Here is a 13,568-nt window from a genome sequence, read left to right as displayed (position 1 = left end):
TGTTTCCTGGCTGCTCAGTAAACATCCCGCTGATATACATAATTATGTTCCTCCAATGCACCACCGGTATTATAATTTATCGCTGAATGCAGTAAACCCTTAGTCCCGTTGTTACCAAATTATATAGTCGCCATAAAACTCAACAGAAAATACACTTATCCGGCCCTCCTGTGATGCAGCCACAAGTTGATAATCAACAGCATCATCAATATCAACAACTTGGCTGTTACAAAATATGCTTTAGGGTTCCCACCTGTTCCCTTCATTTTCTAATACATAGTATTTGAATAATAAATAAAATAGACATCTTTTTAGGTTGAATGTTCTCATGATTTATTGAAGATCTGTCAACTGGTGAGCACAGGATGTCATTCAGTATACAGCTAGTCTCGTAAGAGAATACTTTTGAAGTCCAGGGGCCAAATGTATCAAGCGTCTCAAAGTAGGAATGCTGATACCGGATCAGTTTAATGAATCAGATTATGGACAGGTCCTTGTCATGGATCCCTCCGGAACTTTCATCACGCACACCTGTCCCCTATTCCCACTGATTAGTATTTGTATATATGCACCCTTTGGTTTCCATTGGGGGGATCGATTATTTTTCCAATGTCCATTGCTGCGTGTGAGTACCTTTGCTGTGTGTTTTGGGCTTTCGTGCCCTTGTGGATTGTGCAGATGATTGCAGGTCTCGTCTCGTGTGACAATCATTGTGCATGGGTGTTATTTATTCGATGTACTCCTTGCTCTTTTGTTTGGAATTCAACCCTGTGTTTTTCTTACGTGTTTGTTTGGTCTTTGTCCCCGTGCATTTACACGGTACGCCGTAATTTGGGGCTTAATAAAAAAAACTATTACGCATTCCTGGGTCTGTCTCCCGATCTTTCATGCCAACGTGACAGCCCTGATCCTAAAAATTCAAGACGAGGATCATTCTGTAATGAAAGACCTGACACATCATTGAACTTTATTTCCACACCTAGTCATCAACCCTCAGAAATATATTCAAATGAGTCGTATCTCTGTTTAGCTTAGATTGAATGCTGACCTAAAGCCCACAGGTATAATGTATTCCGATGCAGTTACAATGTATTTTAAGACTTGAGTCATGAGAATGTTTCAGTTTCTCAAGGCCATGGAATATATACAAAGTGTCTCCCTCACCTTGATTTTTACCTCAATCAATTAAAGCTAGAATTAAAGCTTTGTCTATGAATTTGAGTGGTTACATTTCTCAAGCCCCATCCCTAAGGTTTTTTACACTAGTAAACATGTGCTCCCGGATTGATCTTAAGGGAGTAAGCCGTGTAATGTACACTTGCACACTACCTCGTCACCTGGGTCTATTACCTCAGTGCTGTGGCCATGGTAGTCCCTGTAGAGGTCATTTGAATACTTTATAGCTCTGGGTAAAAGGGGATGGAGACAGGGAAGGAGGAAGGAAAGTAGAAAAGGGATAGAGAGAGATAGTGGGCTCAGAGGAAAGAAGGTGATGATAAGAGTCACAGGAACTTGTTTGGAGTTTGCACTGGGTCATTGTCATCTGGGGACTCCTAAATATGTGCAGAGAATAATTATATTCTAAAGATCTAGGAGGTAAGTTGCTCATAAATATATTTTTTGGTAACACTTGACGGTACAGAAATTAATAGGTAGCCTATTTACATAGAAAGTACATGATAAGTGTGTAGTTACACAGTAATAACCTATAACATACTTGTGTGTCTTTGGGATTTATCAAAAACTACTACCTCTAAGCATCATTGGTACCCGTTACCAATTGTGTGTTTTTAACTACATGTTACATAGCAAGGCCTCATGTGATGCCCTGGGCTGTTATTGTTGCTAGCTAGTTTCCTCCTGGGGCTATTTGCATCTTAGCAGTCGCTCTTATCCAGAGAGACTTACAGGAGCAATTAGTGTTAAGTGCACAGACATATTTGTTTACCTAATTAGCTTGGGGATTTGAACCAGCAACCTTTCAGGCTACTGGCCCAATGCTCTTAAACTCTAGGCTACCTGTAGCCAATGACTGGGTCATTACTGCTGGTTTATGAAATTCAGTGCACAAGGTTGAGAGCACAGGAGGTTGGTGGCACCTTAATTGGCAAGGAGAGTCTCGTGGTAATGGCTGGTGCGGAATGAGTAGAATGGTATCAAATGCATCAATGTGTTTGATGTATTCAATGTCATTCCACTCTTTCCGCTCCAGCCATTACCACAAGCCAGTCCTCCTCAATTAAGATTTCCATGGTTTCCATGTGTTTGATGCCATTCCATTTGCTCCGTTCCAGCCATTATTATGAGCCGCCATCCCCTAAGAAGCCTCCACTGGTTCAGAGTTAGTTTACACTGTGCAGTTATTATATTACCAGGAGGGGTACAATTATTTCATAAGTTCTGTCTAATGACTTGGTTTACAATGTAAATGACATTTTTTTGATACATGCTTCTGTAATTTTGTGTATAATGAATTATAACTGGAAATCGTTTTGAATTAATCAGATAAAGCACAAGATATACAGTACAACATACTGTATGAACAAGATACAAGATTTACATTAAAAGACACAGTATGACCAATATATAAAATATATAGCACAAGATATGACCAAGATAAAATATATACAGTACAAGATACTGTATGAACAAGATATACAGTACAAGATATTATATGAACAAGAGACAAGATATACAGTACAATAGATGAACAAGACAGTAGAGGGCTTCACTGGCCCAAAAAGTTGGATGCCACCATGATTACGGATAGTTTTGAATGAATTGTGAATAATGATGAGTGAGAAAGTTACAGACACACAAATGTCATACCCCCAAGACATGATAACCTCTCGTCATTACAATAACAGGGGAGGTTAGTATTTTTGGGGGGGTATGATATTTGTGCGTATGTAAATTTCTCACTCATCATCACGATTCATTCAGAACTATCTGTAATCATGGTAGCATCCACATGAATGTATTAGAGTTTAGAAACATTCTATTCTCATTTACAATAAATGTGGTTCCAAAATGACACAATACATTATTTACCATTCATTTCTATTGGGCACAAACCAATCTGAAACACAACCAAAACAAACAGCAAACGCATCCAAGTTTGTAGGTTCACTGCATTCTAGGAATATGGGACCAAATATTTTTTGTGTGACTACATTAATACACCTATAAGTGAATTTGTCCCAATACTTTTGGTCCCCTAAAATGGGGGGAGGGGGGGGGAGTGCTGTAATTTCTAAACGGTTCACCCGATATGGATGAAAATACCTTCCAATTAAAGATGACAGTCTGGAATTGTATCATTTCACATCCAATGTGCTGGATTACAGGGCCAAAACAACAACAAAATTGTCACCTTCCCAATACTTTTGGAGTTCCCTGTCTTTGCTTTTGGACAAGCTGGTTGTCTCCATAATTGCTTACCTACAGCAATAGCTGTAACAAGAGAAAAAACAAACATTGATTGACATGTATTAGCTTAATATCTTCTCTAATGTGTGCTAAACATCAGTGGAGGCTGTTGAGGGGAGGACGGCTCATAATAATGGCTGGAACAGAGTACAAGATTTATTTGTTACCATTCCACCAATTCCACTCCAACCATTACCACGAGCCTATCCTCCCCAATTAAGGTGCCTCTAACCTCCTGTGCTAAACATGCAGTAAGTTGGTGCTAATATGGCTAATTAGCAACTAACAATTGAGTAATAGGCACCAAATTATCATTAACTTACTGTTGTTGATGGATGCTAATATCATGCTGCTTTAAACATCTGAATAGCTTTAGTTCATGCGGCGTTGCGTTCTGTACAGTGACCCATTTTCAACATTTCACAAACAGTTTTGTTGTCAAGTTTTCAAACTTAAAAGGGGCAATCTGGAACAAAGCCACCACTGCCACAATACATTTTATAGACAGAGCGGGATGGCTATGGATGCAAAGACTGAACATCCATGACATCATAATGTTCGTTTTATTCATATTTTGAAGCTGTACAGTCTTTGTTTACAATTACATTGTGTACAAAAAATGAAGTATTCTTCCAGAATCAATGTCTATATATAATTAAATTAAAAGACTGCCCCTTTAACACAGAGATAACACAATAGCTTTGATGCAGAAGATTCAACATTTCAGAACATTTTGAGTTAAAGCCAATGTACAGCATCAGTAGAGGAAGTATACAATTGGTTGCAGTGACATCATTATGACACATGTTATGACTTCAAGGTCATACTATTTGAATAAAGAAGTTGTGTTAACGTTAACTAATTCCAGACCAAAAAGTGACATGCCAAATTTGGACCTGCTGGGTCAGTGAAGGAAGGATGTAGTGTACAGTCGTGGCCAAAAGTTTTGAGAATGACACAAAAGTTAATTTTCCAAAAGTCTGCAGCTTCAGTTTGTATGATGGCAATTTGCATATAATCCAGAATGTTATGAAGAGTGATTAGATGAATTGCAATTAATTTCAAAGTCCCTCTTTGCCATGCAAATGAACTCAATCCCCCAAAAACATTTCCACTGCATTTCAGCCCTGCCACAAAAGGACCAGCTAACATCATGTCAGTGATTCTCTCGTTTACACAGCTGTGAGTGTGGACGAGGACAAGGCTGGAGATCACTCTGTCATGCTGATTGAGTTCGAATAACATACTGGAAGCTTCAAAAGGTGGATAGTGCTTGGAATCATTGTTCTTCCTCTGTCAACCACAGCGACCTGCAAGGAAACACGTTCCGTCATCATTGCTCTGCACAAAGAAGGCTTCACAGGCAAGGATATTGCTGCCAGTAAGATTGCACCTAAATCAACCATTTATCAGATCATCAAGAACTTCAAGGAGAGCGGTTCAATTGTTGTGAAGAAGGCTTCAGGGTGCCCAAGAAAGTCTAGCAAGCACCAGGACCTTCTCCTAAAGTTGATTCAGCTGTGGGATCAGGGCACCACCAGTACAGAGCTTGCTCAGGAATGGCAGCAGGCAGGTGTGAGTGCATCTGCATGCACAGTGAGGCGAAGACTTTTGGAGGATGGCCTGGTGTCAAGAAGGGCAGCAAAGATGCCACTTCTCTCCAGGAAAAACATCAGGGACAGACTGATATTCTGCAAAAGGTACAGGGATTGGACTGCTGAGGACTGGGGTAAAGTAATTATCTCTGATGAATCTCCTTTCCGATTGTTTGGAGCATCCGGAAAAAAGTTTGTCTAGAGAAGACAAGGTGAGCGCTACCATCAGTCCTGTGTCATGCCAACAGTAAAGTATCCTGAGACCATTCATGTGTGGGGTTGCTTCTCAGCCAAGGGAGTGGGCTCACTCACAATTTTGCCTAAGAACACATCCATGAATAAAGAATGGTACCAACACATCCTCCGAGAGCAACTTCTCCCAACCATCCAGGAACAGTTTGGTGACAAACAATGCCTTTTCCAGCATGATGGAGCACCTTGCCATAAGGCAAAAGTGATAACTAAGTGGCTCGGGGAACAAAACATCAACATTTTGGGTCCATGGCCAGGAAACTCCCCAGACCTTAATCCCATTGTGAACTTGTGGTCAATCCTCAAGAGGCAAGTAGACAAACAAAATCCCACAAATTCTGACAAACTCCAAGCATTTATTACGCAAGAATGGGCTGCCATCAGTCAGGATGTGGCCCAGAAGTTAATTGACAGCATGCCAGGATGGATTGCAGAGGTCTTGAAAAGGAAGGGTCAACACTGCAAATATTGACTCTTTGCATCAACTTCATGTAATTGTCAATAAAAGTATTTGACACTTATGAAATGCTTGTAATTATACTTCAGTATTCCATGGTAACATCTGACAAAAATATCTGAAGACACTGAAGCAGCAAACTTTGTGGAAACTCATATTTGTGTCATTCTCAAAAATATTGGCCACGGCTGTATAGCTGGAGTTTACACAAAGTGGGTTGAGCATCCCTTCATGGGAAAATTCACTCAAATTACAAAATGGTATATTGGTTTCCTTAACCTGAAATAAATCTATGTACAAAGTTAGACATCAAGCCATATCTAGTTTTGTTAACCTGGTCACTGTCTCCAAATGGAAGGAAACTATTATGTGTAATTTGGGTGAACGATCCATTTAATGTTTTGTGAGTGCCGACTGAACTTTTTCAGGTGAAGGTCAAGGCAATCGTTTTAACCACATACATTTTCACCTATACAATTCTATTTAGCTGTATACTTACTGTAAAACACTACAATTTACAGGGTCAAGCCTCTTGAGATGTGAGCAAAAATACCTTTGTGCCAAATTGCATGTAATTGTTTCTACATAAACATATCAGAAGGGGCTGAACCTCTCAAGACTACCATTTGAGGCCCCATCTTGAGCATGCATTTTATAAATAGTAAATTACCTTCTGCATTTTTTATAACGTAGGTTTCTGGTAATGGCAGGGCTTTTTTTTTACCCAATGATGTCTGTGTTGAGCGTAATGAAATATTCAAGTAAAGCAGAGGCAATTACATGACCTAGTGTATACCGTTTCTGAAGGCTTCGCAGAAGAAACTGACTGGTCATAGGGCAGTCCAGAAAAATGCCTGATGGAGTGGTCCATCTTTAGCTAGGTAGGCCTGTCTAAATTGTCCTAAAGGCCTCAAGGACAATAAAAAATGTCCCGGTGCGTTAAAAATGCCTGAGCCAGGCCCTCCCGAGTGGCGCAGTGGTCTAAATAAAACACTGCATCGCAGTGATCTATATATATATACCTCTGGCCCTTCTTTGGACACTGTGTTAACTAACCTCCAGACGAGCTTCAATGCCATACAACTGAAATGACATCATTTGAGTCAATTGGAGTTGTACCTGTTGATTTATTTCAAGGCCTACCTTCAATCTCAGTGCCTCTTTCCTTGACATCATAGGAAAATCAAAAGAAATCAGCCAAGACCTCAGAAAATTAATTGTAAACCTCCACAAGTCTGGTTCATCCTTGGGAGCAATTTCCAAACACCTGAAGGTACCACATTCATCTGTACAAACAACAGTATGGAAGTATAAACACCATGGGACCACGCAGCCGTTATACCGCTCAGGAAGGAGACACGCTCTGTCTCCTAGAGATGAACGTACTTTGGTGCGAATAGTGCAAATCAATGCCAGAATAACAGCAAAGGACCTTGCGAAGATGCTGGAGGAAACAGGTACAAAAGTATCTATATCCACAGTAAAACGAGTCCTATATCGGCATAACCTGAAAGGTCGCTCAGCAAGGAAGAAGCCACTGCTCCAAAACCGCCATAAAAAAGCCAGACTACGGTTTGCAACTGCACATGGGGAAAAAGTTCGTACTTTTTGGAGGAATGTCCTCTGGTCTGACGAAACAAAATTGAACTGTTTGGCCATAATGACCATCATTATGTTTGGAGGAAAAAGGGGGAGTCTTGTAATCCGAAGAGCACCATCCCAATCGTGAAGCACGGGGCCGGCAGCATCATGTTGTGGAGGTGCGTTGCCTCAGGAGGGACTGGTGCAATTCACAAAATAGACAGCAACATGAAGAAGGAAAATTATGTGGATATATTGAAGCAACATCTCAAGACATCAGTCTGGAAGTTAAAGCTTGGTCGCAAATGGGTCTTCCAAATGGACAATGACCCCAAGCATACTTTAAAAGTTGTGGCAAAATGGCTTAAGGACAACAAAGTCAAGGTATTGGAGTGGCCATCACAAAGCCCTGACCTCAATCCTATAGAACATTTGTGGGCAGAACTGAAAAAGCTTGTGCGAGCAACGAGGCCTTCAAACCTGACTCAGTTACACCAGCTCTGTCAGGAGGAATGGGCCACAATTCACCCAACTTATTGTGGGAAGCTTGTGGAAGGCTACCCGAAACGTTTGACCCAAGTTAAGCAATTTAAAGGCAATGCTTCCAAATGCTAATTGAGTGTATGTAAACCTCTGACCCACTGGGAATGTGATGAAAGAAATAAAAGCTGAAATAAATCATTCTCTTCACTATTATTCTGACATTTCACATTCTTAAAATAAAGTGGTGATCCTAACTGACCTAAGAGAGGGAATTTTAAATAGGATTAAATGTCAGGAATTGTGAAAAACTGAGTTTAATGTATTTGGTGTATGTGTAAGGTGTGTATGTATAAGGTGTATGTAATCTTCTGACTTCAACTGTACATTGGCCATATACCACACACCCTCATGCCTTACTTATCCAAAGTACATGCATAGTACTTTGTGAGGGGCACACAATATGCAGCCTTTGGTATACATTAGCCTTTCAATAATAAACAGATGTTGAACACTATTTAAGTTGCTGTAATTAAGAAGGTTTTCAGTCAACTCACCTGGTAATGCAAGGGTTAAATGAACCACAAAACAACTTACACTCACACTGAGGAACCCCAGTGTTCTCACTGAAAAAAACAGCGGTGCTTGGCTATTCATGTTGTAAATAAAGTCTGGAAATGTCTCAACATGTTCCTGAATAAACCTTACCAGCTGTTCAAAAATAGCTTGGTAGAAATAAGGGTGACAATACCTTGAAGGGACAATTCCATGGCCACATTTTTATTAAAGCACAGATGTTCTGGGGAATTAGTTTTGGATGTTTAAGAACTATTCTTGAAGGAAGTAGTATCAGGAAAAGAGCAGAAGGCCCTTGGCCCTCCTACATGGCACAGTTGGTGGTATAATCTGCCATGGCTTTGGAAAGCTTTAGTTACCAAACGGTCATTGAAAATGCAGGTTAGGTTCACTTTTAGGTTTTGATTATGTAGTCGAATGTCAAAAAAATGTTATTTTAATCCCAATTCCACAAACACAAGGAGGAGGCAGACAAGTCAGTCTCTACAGTCCTTTAAGATCTTTATGTTCTTAGTATTACAAAGTGGTTTACAGGATAGAAGTAACACAGAACAAAAACACAAGGTCGTTCGGCTTTTCAAACCTTTCGGCTCTTCCCGGTCAGGGTCACTCTCAACCGTTCCCCTCTACCCAGACACGTCAGTAGTGATGCGTGTTTCAATCAGTGTAGAAGAAGTGGAGGAGACAAGTCAAAAAGAAATGTCTGAAGCTTTGACACATGGATTGTGTAGGTGCGACATTCAGTGGGTGAACGGGAAAGACAAAAGATTTAAGTGCGTTTGAACAGGGAATAGTAGTAGGTTCCCTTGGGCACCAGTTTGTGTCAAGAACGGCAACCCTGCCGGGTTTTTCAAGCTCAACAGTTTCCTGTGTGTATAAAGAATGGTCCACCACCCAAAGTACATCCAGCCAACTTGACACAACTGTGGGAAGTATTGGAGTCAACATTGGCCAGCATCCCTGTGGAACACGCGCGACACCTTGTAGAGTCCGTTCCTCGACTAATTGAGACTGTTCTGACGGCAAATGGGGGGTGCAACTCAATATTTAGGAAGATGTTCCTCATGTTTTGTACACCCAGTGAATTGTATTCATTATAAATGAGGCAAAGTGTATAAATGTATTCAGCAGGAGGTCCTGTTTCTATCACAATAATGATCATTGATAACGCAGTACTGTATTTGCCACCGACGGGAAATGAAGGTGAAGTTGGCTGAAAACTCCTTTGACTGTGGTTCATTCATCTGAGCTTCATTCATCTGAGCTATATGCCATCTCAAATACAACGATATTCAGAGAGGAAAGTGTTGGTCAAGAATACTGACGTGTCAACCAGAGAATGATTTCTTGGTAAAAGCGGACTGTTTATTTGCGTGACCCAGCAATTCACCTTTCCCCTCAGGTACTAATTAAAACGAGCTGTGCCATCAGCCATCCCTATTGAACCGGCCTCAGAGACTTTTAAGATTCCCACATGTAAAGAGAGCGTGTGAGCTATAGAAAGAACATTAGCTCTTTGGGAGAGGGCTTTTGTAAACGGATGTTAAAAACATTCTCTGCCTTACTCCGTTTGGATGACAAAATATCTGTTCACACGTTCTGTCATTGCAGGGGTTGAAATGATGCATTCTGATGTAGCAAGTCCCCAAAAACCAGGCTTGCACTTTTCTCATACTACATGCTTTAATTTCCTTTCTTTCTTTCTTTCTTTTTTCCTTCTCTCCTCTTTTTTCGCTCCGTTTCTTTTTCTCTTTCCACTGCCTCGACTGTGCTCTGTTCTCGGATCCTCTTTGGAACTAATGACACCATTGAGACGGCTTGAGTGTAAAAAGTGGCACGGCAACATATTTAAATTATTCAGTAGTGTTTCCTCTGTCACTGAGACAGAAGACAATTATGGAAAACCAGGGAGACTGTACTGTATGGCTATGAACTCACGAGGGCTTGTGTTGTGTTTGTCTAACTCTGACTTAGATGCAAATCTCCATCATCAATTCCCATTTCCTGTTGACTGAATATTTCCCTATTAAGCAGGCCTCTATGTAGCTTGATCCAGCGACATTCACGCTTTTCAAGGTATAGGCGATGTGCTGGGAGAGTGTTATGTACCCTTCATGGTTGACGTGACTTCCAACACAGAAGGCTATTACGAGCTGTCCTTCCCTATGTGCAATGCTTGTTTCGAAAGAAGGGGGTTGAAAGCATTGCAAGCGAATGTGGTACATACTCAATTATACAAGCACTTGAGGGAGACAAGTGTTCATGCATATACAAGGGTGGCTGCTATATAAAGGAAACATGCTGTTTTATCCCGGTGACATTTGTCTGCTCCTTAATGTCAACTCACCTCAAAGACATGGGAAGTATGGGAAGACTTTTTGGAGCCATCTGCTTCGAGGGTCATACAGAGAGTGAATACATGTATATCTGCAATATCCAACTTTTTGTTTTGTTTCATGTGTGTTGACATTTTTCCTTGGGTATGAAACAATATACGTTATGGTAATATTTCAAAAGATGTATTCACTTCAATGAGACAATTCCATTGATGCCCCACCTATTCCTACATTTCAATAATTCCTCATATCAGATGTTTGTATATAGTATGATGATAGTTGTATATACACTGTCGTACCTGGACCCAAAAGGTTTCTACCTGGAACCTAAAATTGTTATTCAGCTGTCCCCATAGGAGAACCCGCTAAAGAACCCTTTTTGGTTCCAGGTAGAAACCTTTTGGGTCTAGGTACAACCCTTTTGGGTGTCATGTAAAATCCTTTCCACAGAGGGTTCTACATGGAACCCAAAATAGTTCTACATGAGACCAAAAATGGGAATTTAGTCCAGTTGGAGTCTCAGGAGTTTCCAGGTTTGGTTTTGTCTATGTTTTGTCTGTTAGCCTTTACAGCAGCTTAACGCCTAATAGTAATGGAACTTTAATTATTTAAGGTCTTCCGGAAACAGCGTCTGGGGACCTAAATCTCTTTTGCACCATTAGAGTATCTTTCTGGCCACCTGGATGTACATCTTTCATGACAGTAAATAAAACATCTACGGAGTAACGGTAAATAATGGAATAATACAGGGTGGAAATGGAAGGGAAAGAAATGGAGCGTTAGAAGGTGCACATTTGTATGTGGCTTCGACTCGGGCTAAAACTTGCATCCTCTATTTTTTTGCTACCAAAGTCCTACTGTTGTTTATGCAGGAAATGAAGCTTCAAAGTAGCCTTAGAATAGCATACTATATACCGTGTCTTCAGAAAGTATTTATACCCCTTGACTTATTACACATTTTGTAGTGTTAGAGCCTGAGTTATATATTTTGTCTCATATATTTTGTCTTATATATTATATATTTTGTCTCACCCTTCTACACAAAATACCCATAATGACAAAGTGAAAACATGTATTTATTATACATTTATGCAAATATCTCATTTACATAAGTATTCACACCCCTGAGTCAATACTTTGTAGAAGCACCTTTTCTGGGTATGTTTCGAAGAGCTTCCAACACATGGATTGTGCAAGATTCCCCATTATTCTTTTCAAAATTCTTCAAGCTCTGTCAAATTGGTTGTTGATCAATTCTAGATAAACATTTTCAGATCTTGCCATACATTTTAAGGAACATTCACTGTCTTCTTGGTAAGCAACTCCAGTGTAGATTTGGCCTTGTGTTGTAGGTTATTGTCTCGCTGAAAGGTGAATTAATCACCCAGTGTCTGGTGGAAAGCAGACTGAACCAGGTTTCCCTCTAGGATTTTTCCTGTGCTTATCTCCATCCCATAAATGTTTTTATCCTGAAAAACTTCCCAGTCCTTAACGTTTACAAGCATACCCATAACATGATGCAGAAACCACTATGCTTGAAAGATATGGAAAGTGGTATTCAGTAATGTGTTGTATAGGATTAGCCCCAAACCTAACACATTGTATTCAGGACAAAAAGTGAATTGCTTTGCCACATGTTTTGCAGTATTACTTTAGTGCTTTGTAGCAAACAGGATGCGTGTTTTGGAATATTTTTTATTCTGTACAGGCTTCCTTCTTTTCACTCTGTCAATTAGGTTAGTATTGGGGAGTAACGAAAATGTTGTTGATCCATCCTCAGTTTTCTCCTATCACAGCCATTAAACTCTGTAACTGTTTTAAAGTCACCATTGACCTCATGGTGAAATCCCTGAGTGGATACCTCCGGCAACTGTTAGGAAGAATGCCTGTATCTATGTAGTGACTGTGTATATTCATACACCATCCAAAGTCTAATGAATAACTTCACCATGCTCATAGGGATATTACCCATCTACCAATAGGTGCGCTTCTTTGGCATTGGAAAACCTCCCTGGTCTTTGTGCATAAATCTGTGTTTGAAATTCACTGCTCGACTGAGGGACCTTACAGATAATTATATGTGTGGGGTACAGAGATGAGGTAGTCATTCAACAACCATGCAACTTATTATATGAATTGTTAAGCAAATGTTTACTCCTGAACGTATTTAGGCTTGCCATAACAAAGGGGTTTAATACTTATTGATTCAAGACATTTCAGCTTTTCCTTTTTAATTAATCTTTGAACATTTTGAAAAATACTTCCACTTTGACATGATGGGGTATATTATGTAGGCCAGCGACAAAGAATCTCAATTTAATCCATTTTAAATTCAGGCTGTAACACAACAAAATTTGAAAAAAAGTCAAGGGGTGTGAATACTTTCTGAAGGCACTGTAGCTTTTCTAGCTTAATGTTCACCTATAAGGTCCATGACATTGTCGGGGCGGCAGGGTAGCCTAGTGGTTAGAGCATTGGACTAGTAACCGAAAGGTTGCAAATTCAAATCCCGAGCTGACAAGGTACAAAATCTGTCGTTCTGCCCCTGAACAGGCAGTTAACCCACTGTTCCTAGGCTGTCATTGAAAATAAGAATTTGTTCTTAACTGACTTGCCTAGTAAAATAAAATAAAATAAAAAATTGTCCATTTGGGTGATATACTGTAAATGGTGTAGTGATAGCTCTGGTCCAGGGCTTTAGTGTGCATTCCTTCACGTGCTCACCCATGTCCTGGACCATAGCTAGTGTAGATGTAGTACTACCAAACAAAGAGAAACTGAGTTGAAACCGAAACCGAAGTGTGTTGATTACAGTAGGCACTTGTTATTATAATGGTAAATCAGCAGGTTAAATGTATTATT

The 13,568-nt window shown here is 40.1% G+C and overlaps 1 protein-coding gene across 1 annotated transcript in view; it reads left to right on the top strand.

The window, feature by feature from the left end:
- The first annotated feature begins 1,459 nt into the window (after positions 1–1,459).
- LOC115133544 (phospholipid-transporting ATPase ABCA1-like) overlaps positions 1,460–13,568 on the top strand; it is a 293,869-nt gene continuing 281,760 nt past the window's right edge. Inside the window, exon 1 of the mRNA XM_029666848.2 lies at positions 1,460–1,596. The gene's annotated coding sequence lies outside the window, so the exon portion shown is untranslated. The remainder of the gene's footprint in view (positions 1,597–13,568) is intronic.

The sequence above is a fragment of the Oncorhynchus nerka genome, linkage group LG8 (assembly GCF_034236695.1).
Source record: "Oncorhynchus nerka isolate Pitt River linkage group LG8, Oner_Uvic_2.0, whole genome shotgun sequence".
NCBI lineage: Eukaryota > Metazoa > Chordata > Actinopteri > Salmoniformes > Salmonidae > Oncorhynchus > Oncorhynchus nerka.
The sequence above is the reverse complement of the archived record's forward strand: the minus strand, read 5'-3'. Positions and strand labels throughout refer to the sequence as shown.